The sequence below is a fragment of the Triticum aestivum genome, chromosome 1B (assembly GCF_018294505.1).
Source record: "Triticum aestivum cultivar Chinese Spring chromosome 1B, IWGSC CS RefSeq v2.1, whole genome shotgun sequence".
Classification (NCBI taxonomy): Eukaryota; Viridiplantae; Streptophyta; class Magnoliopsida; order Poales; family Poaceae; genus Triticum; species Triticum aestivum.
Genome location: NC_057795.1, coordinates 285,662,411 through 285,670,413, shown reverse-complemented (window position 1 = coordinate 285,670,413; position 8,003 = coordinate 285,662,411).

Here is an 8,003-nt window from a genome sequence, read left to right as displayed (position 1 = left end):
CGGGCCCTAGCGGCGGAGACGGCGGCGCGGTGCCACGTGGCGGCGCGCAGTTGGACGAGGGCGGCGGCGGAGGTGACGTGGCAGCCCCTGATTCGTCGGGGTGACGCGGCCGGTGGACGCGTCCGGCGCGGGCGGACACGTCCGGCGGCGGGGAGGGGAATTTTTAGGGTTTCGGGGGAAATCATCCGTGAATTTGGAAGGGGAAGGCATATTTATAGGTAGAGGGAGCTAGGAGTGTCCAAATGAGGTGCAGTTTTCGGCCACACGATCGTGATCGAACGACCAAGAGCATGGAGGGGAGTTAGATGGGTTTTGGGCCACTTTGGAAGGGGTGTTGGGCTGCAATTCAAAGAGGCCTTTACGGTTACCCGGTTAACTGTTGGAGTATCAAACGACCTCCAAATGGCACGAAACTTGACAGGCGGTCTACCGGTGCTATACCAAGGCCGCCTGGCAAACCTCGGGCCATTCCGAGAAAGTTTAACACCCGCTCACAACAGGAAAGAAGAAGGGGACGCCGGAGGACATAGGAGTGCCGGATTGCAAAACGGACAACGGGGAAAATGCTCGGACGCATGAGACGAACACGTATGCAAAATGAAATGCACATGATGACATGGCAAAATGCAACACGCAAGCAAATGACATGGCAACCACGGCGAAAAACTGGCGGACACCTGGCGCATCGGATTCGGGGCGTTACAACACTCCACCACTACGAGAGGATCTCGTCCCGAGATCTAGGATGGCACCGGAGGAAAAAGGAATAGGAAGATGACAGGTAAACTAAGTTGCTTCTTTGACGAACGAGTGAAACCATGAACCTTGAGAGGTTGAGAAATTTAAAAGAAACAATACAACAGAGATGAACGAGATTGCAAACAATCCCGTTAGAAAAGAGGAACAAGGAACATTACAAGAACTTGAAGGTTGCAAAGACATGAATCAAGAGTTTAATGAACAAGATAGAATTCGTAACCACTCCGGTTAAAACAAGATAGAGAAGGAATAAGATTGATATAATTTGGGCAGCACTCTGACTGAAAGAAGAAGGAAAACTTGATAAGATGAAAAGAACTTGAAGAGATGACACAACACTCCGATTAAATGGATAAGCATGAAAAGAACATGATCCTCACAAAACGAGGTGCTGAGTGAAGAGAGCAACATCACCATGCCTCTGGAAGAAAGAATAGAAGATAGGTCATTGAAATAAAAGAATGGAGAAAAAATGCCAACTTCTGCCACGAATGAGCTTGGAAAGCACCCTTTCAAGAAGATTAGAACGGAGTTGTTGGAAAAACCAACAACGAAAAGAATAAGCTTGATATGGTCTTAAGGAATGCATCTCAAATTATGAGGTGACAACCTGCCAAGCACGGGAAAAGAATTTCATTGATATGAACAAGGAGACGAGAAAGCTATATCACCGGGAGGATAAAGAAGAACTTGGGTCATTTATAAGCACCATAAATAGCAACAATCCTTAGGGAAAGCTTTAGGTGAAATATAACCCAAGATAACTCCAATGGAGGGATTGATGGATTTAAAATATCTCGTTCTTGACAACATGTGAAACATGAAACGCGAGGGAATTGTCAAGAGTGACATAACACCACCTCAAAAGATAAGGTAGGAAGAATTGCACTTTGGAATGCAAGATGAAGACTACTTGAACTCCTCAAAACAAAACATGTGTTGGGCACCATGTTTAATTTGAAGTATGGCTTGACGGATCATAACTTCGAGAGAAATCTTGAAGAACAATTGAAGAATGAAAGGAATCCTTGACGAACCACCATGTAGAGCCTCAACGACGAACTCTGGTAATAAAAGGATGATAAAAAGAAAGAGAAGTTGAAAACACAAGGTGAAGCCTTGCAATGATTTAGGTGGAGCTTCACGGCAGTATAACCGAGAAAACTTGGAACTCCGGAAAAGAAAAGATGAAACACTAGAGCCGAGAATTACTTCATCATGAACAATCTCCGGAAGGAAAGAATTTAATCACCTCGAGGAAATAAAAATAAGATTTATTGTATGCTTATCCTTCATCAAATTAAATTGATGACAAGCAATGGATTTGGCATACTACTTATTCTCGTTGAAAGGATTAAAAGAGATATATCAAAACTTGGAGAAGGTATTTATGGAACCATCGGTTGGATTTGGAAACAACGAATGAATTGATATGATAACCAAGAAAAGAGAACTCTTGAATGAACCACCGTAAGAAATGAAAATGAAAGTAGCAAAGGCACAATTCACCGGGAAGAATTGGAAAACGAATGAAGATACTTGAGGGGATTTAGATACATGAGAACGAAGAGATCATGAACTGATTAGAGTTTATTTGAACGATGCACCGGTAAGATTTAGAGAACGATAGCTACACGCTGAGAATGAAGAATTACGACATGATGGCCTTCGGAGGAAAGAAATGGAAACAACTCATGAAATGCTCCGTATGGTAAGAAAAGAGTTGTCTCAATCGAAAGCAATTATGAGAGGATGGCATCAAGCTAGGACCATGAATATTCAAGAGAATGGACCAAGATTTAAGAGAAATCCTTCTTCGGTCTTCAAATGATGAGAATGACAACGAGAAACACCACCAAGAATTATTGAGGCACACCGGAAGAATCAAAAGCGAAGAGGTTGAGCCAACTATGAAAAGAATTTGAAAGATCTTGGAGAAAAGCATTTGACTGATGATAACTCATTCTTACGTCAAACTTGGAGAAGAATTTAGGATAGCTCTGGGAAAATAGAAGAGTCAGGTAAGATCCTGGGAAAAGACCTGTGGGTTAGGGCCCACTCAAAAGAACACCGTTGAAAAGATTTAAAAGAGATGTTGCACCGGTTGGATTAAATGACTTGAATGAGATACCAATCTCGAAAGAGCTTGAATGAATGCAGAGTGGAAACACGAATCTTCGAGATATCTTGAGCACTCCGGAATAACAAATAGCGAGAAGTAGAATGATAATGAGGTGCACCGGTATGAGAAGACATTGAAATGAGGAAAAAAGGTATGATCAACAAAACTTGACTTGAATCCACCGGAGAAGAGAAAGGAATGAGGAATGACGAACTAGTAGAGCATCTTCTTGAGAACCACCGGATAAGAACATTGACGGAAAAGAATGGAGAAACTTCACAAAAATAAAAGGATACTTGGTAAAGAAATCTTAGTCCTTGAGGAAAAAGGGTGGGTGGGCGGGAAAAACAAAGGCAACTTGGAGACGGATGAAACAAACACCGTTGAGAAGAAATGATAATTGGTCTTGCTGATGTTGAAGTGATCGGATCCACTTGAAGAGAAACACGCCGGTTGAAAAGGATTAACATGACAACCTCAATGATCAAAAAGGATTGGTATTCACATCGGAGTATGAGAACACCATTTCGGAAAGGTATGGAATCAACACTTGACATTGAAGCAACTTGAATACCACAACTCAAAACAAGAACAAAGGACTGGCTTGCAGAATAAGCCGGAACAAACATATGATAGAGATTTTGTCCGAAGTTTTCGTGGTGGGGCCCACACGGGCTCAATCGTACAGCACCATCATGTGCAAGGCAGTGCACATGACATACGAAGCGTCCCTGAGTCGGCATAGCCAAGGACTCTTTAAGACACAACGAGACCACTGTAAAACCAACCGTGAATAGGCGGACCACTAGACGTCGAACCCCAATTTCATATCATACATCCGTCGGAAAGATATCCTAAGAGCTACTTGAATTCCCACCTATGAAACTCCCGAAATTTTCTGGTTATGCAATCAGGTGTTGGGGATACAGGGGAAGCATAATATCTCACCCAAAACTAGCAAATCCTACATCCAGCTGTATCCATCCTTCAACACATAACCAAGAAACCTTCGGAAATCGTGTACCTCAACCTTCGAAAAGCATCCGTTATACGAGTCATGGCAATACTCCCGTACTCACCTCAGTACTGGGTTAACGGGGTTATCTCACCAACAACTGCATAAAAGAGATTTTCAATGTCGGCGTACTAAACTCAGGTATTCCAGAACTGCAACGATAAAATTATGACGACAACACCTCAGAGCTCAACTCCCCGGGACAATTCCACTAAACCCCTGACAGGAGGCACCAAGACAATGTTCTCATCATAAAACCATCGGAACGATTCCAAGATACCCGCGTGATCCTAAAAAAAATTTAGTGAAATTTGAGGAGAGGAAAGTCAAAACTTCTACGTCGGGAGACCTCACCAGAGAGACGAAGCGATTGAGGAGTAAAAAGAATTCCTAACTCTCCGATATATATAATCCTAAATGACTCAAAACATTTTTCTAGACACAACTCGGCCGCTAAAAACGATCAAGTAGTGGGGCTCCTAAGGTCGGGGAAGGCTCTGATTACCAACTTGTCACGCCCTCGATGCGGCTATATCTCCCACATGTCGAGGCACGACTTAGAGGCATAACCGCATTGAAAGCAATGTCGCAAGTGAGGTAATCTTCACACAACCCATGTAATACATAAGGGAAAGAGATACATAGTTGGCTTACAATCGCCACTTCACACAATTACATGAATAAAGCATTACATCATCCAGATACAATCAAGGTCCGACTACGGAACCCAAAATAAAAGAAGAACCCCAAATGCGACAAAGGTCCCCGATCGACCCCAACTGGGCTCCACTACTGATCAACTAGAACGAAACAACACAAAGGGCAAGATCTTCATCGAGCTTCTCCTTGAGCTTGGTTGCGTCACCTGCTCGGTAACATAGGCACCTGCAAACTGGTTTTGGAAGTATCTGTGAGCCACGGGGACTCAGGAGTCTCGCACCCTCGCGATCAAAACTATTTAAGCTTATGGGTAAGGTAAAGGCATGAGGTGGAGCTGCAGCAAGCAACTAGCATATATGGTGGCTATCATACGCAAATGAGTGCGAGAAGAGAAGGCAAAGCACGGTCGATAAAAGTATGATCAAGAAGTGATCCTATAGCAACCTACGTCAAGCATAACTCCAACACCGTGTTCACTTCTCGGACTCCGCCGGAAAGAGACCATCACGGTTACACACACGGTTGATGTATTTTAATTAAGGTCAACTTCGGGTTTTCTACAACCGGACATTAACAAATTCCCATCTGCCACATAACCGCGGGCACGGCTCTCGAAAGTTTATACCCTGCAGGGGTGTCCCAACTTAGCCCATGACAAGCTCTCGCGATCAACAAAGGAATAGACCTTCTCCCAGGAAGACCCGATCAGTCTCGGAATCCCGGTTTACAAGACATTTCGACAATGGTAAAACAAGACCAGCAAAGCCTCCCGCTGTGCCGACAAATCCCGATAGGAGCTGCACATATCTCGTTCTTAGGGCACACCGGATGAGCAAGACGTCGGGTTGGCATAGACACTGGTTGCCCAGGGGGCGCCGGACATTGCTCGGTTTGGACCAACACTTAGACAAGCATTGGCCCGGGGGGGGCTAAAATAAAGATGACCCTCGGGCTCCGGAAACCCAAGGGAAAAAGGGCTAGGTGAGGCAAATGGTAAAACCAAGGTTGGGCCTTGCTGGACAAGTTTTATTCAAGGCGAACTGTCAGGGGGTCCCATAAATCACCCGACCGCGTTAGGAACGCAAAATCCGGGAACATAACACCGGTATGACGGAAACTAGGGCGGCAAGAGTGGAACAAAACACCAGGCATAAGGCCGAGCCTTCCACCCTTTACCAAGTATATAGATGTATTAATAAAATAAGAGATATTGTGATATCCCAACATAACCTTGTCCACCATGGAGAAATCTTCAACTTCACCTGCAACTAGCAACGCTATAAGAGGGGCTGAGCAAAGCGGTAACATAGCCAATCAACGGCTTGCTAGGAATGGTGTCAAAGGTTAGAGGTTTGACATGGCAATTTGGGAGGCTGACAAGCAAATGGTAGGCATCGTAGCATTGGCATAGCAAAAGAGCGAGCAAACTAGCATAGCAAAGATAGTAGTGATTTCGAGGGTATGATCATCTTGCCTGAGATCCCGCAAGGAAGAAGAATCGAGTCCATGAAGAAGACGAACGGATAAAGCCGAACCAACCGTAGACGAACGAATCCTCACGATCGCAACGAAACAGGAACTAACAAGAAGAAGCACACAACATAGGTAAACACACCACACATGAACAAGACATGATGCACAACAAGCATGATGCATGACCAAGCTACATGAAGCTACTCATGGCAAGAGATGATGCAACCAAGAACAACACATCAAGGCAAGTTTAAATGAGGCCGGAAACAACATATAACAATTCCGGTAAGTCCTCATATGCAAATTTCGAAATTGGTCCAGAACTGAATAAACCTTATGTTCATGTTGTTAAACATCAAGTTAAGATGCACCAAGATGATCTACATGAAATTCTAGTCAAGTTACATATAAAGTTCATTAGATTCGGAGCTACGGCCTAGAAGATATGAGCAAAACAAGTCGAACATGGCATTGATGCAAAATGCACCCAAACATCAAGCAAACACACCAAAACAAGTATGCAAAATGATAATATGAAACTACATGCAAAATCAAGCAAGTTTCATATAGAGCACACTCAAAACGGAGCAACGGTGCAACACATACACACTATACAAGTCATAACAACAATCTGTCCATAACAGCAACTAGGCATATTGCAAGCATCTAAACAATAAGTTACAGCACCCCAACATAATAACAAAAGGCATGGGCATGAAGTACAGGTAAAGCATAACAAAACATGAACACTGAGCTATCTCCAGAAAACACTAGAACATGCTCAAAAGGACATGGAGATATTGCAAATAATAACAGTTTCAGACTTATCAGGAAATAACATCAGGTTGCAATGTTTAGAGCTATCAAACAACATGTTACAGGAACTTATCATGGCAAACAAAGGCATGTCATGAATCTACTAATTGCATAGATCAAAAGTCCCTTACTGACCATAAGCCAAAAGGGCATAGAAAATATGATGGCACCCATGTAAACATGGCAAGTTATATTACAGATTCATACATGGCAGGAACAACAATAAGTAGGCATGTTCGTGAGCTTGAACCACTCACCACAGAGAAATACATGGCATGGCAAAGCAACCAACAGTAAGAAGGCATGTTTATGAAGCTAAGCATGGCAAGAGCAAGTTCATAGGATGCATGGATCACTAGCAAAACACATGGGAACAAATAAACTTAATGTTAACAGGCTGACAGTAACATTTTCAAGCAACTTTGGAGCAAGTTTACAACATGTTCCAGCAGGCTATAATTGCAACCAAGGGCATGAATGGATAGAGAAAGACATGTAGATCAAAACATGTTTATAGAATATCTCCAGATTATGCATAGAATGATTAGTAGAAGCATGTTAACATAGCAACAAATTATAACAGAATCTGTCAGGAAAACAGCAACATCAAGTACCCTACTTAGCAAGCTTGATGCACTCAGCACACAACTCACAAAAATACATGGTTAACACCCCTAGAAAGATGACATGGCATAGATCAATATACATGTAGACATCAACCTCATAGGATGCACACATCGAACATGGCAAAAATGATAAATGAGCAAGTTATAACAGTTTCAGCAGATTAACATCAACATACACTCTTCTAACAGCATTTAGGGCATCAAGATGATCCCAAATGAAAAAGATGCAATGGATTAAAATGAAGTACTCGTCGAGGCGACCAATTTGACATATTATACGCATAAAACGGAGCTACGGATGCAGAGATGTGATGCAATGAATATGGCATGATTATGCTAAAACTCTGGGACTTAGTGAAACGGGGGCAACCTGCGGGATTGCACGGTTTTTGATGCAGGTCCAAGCTCGCCGGAGAACTTCGCCGGAGACGAGGACGGGGAGGATGCCGGCGAGGTCGGGGAAGGTCGGGGCCACCGGATCTGGCCGGCCCCTTGCCGGATCCGGCCAGCGATGGGGCCGCGGCGGCGGAGC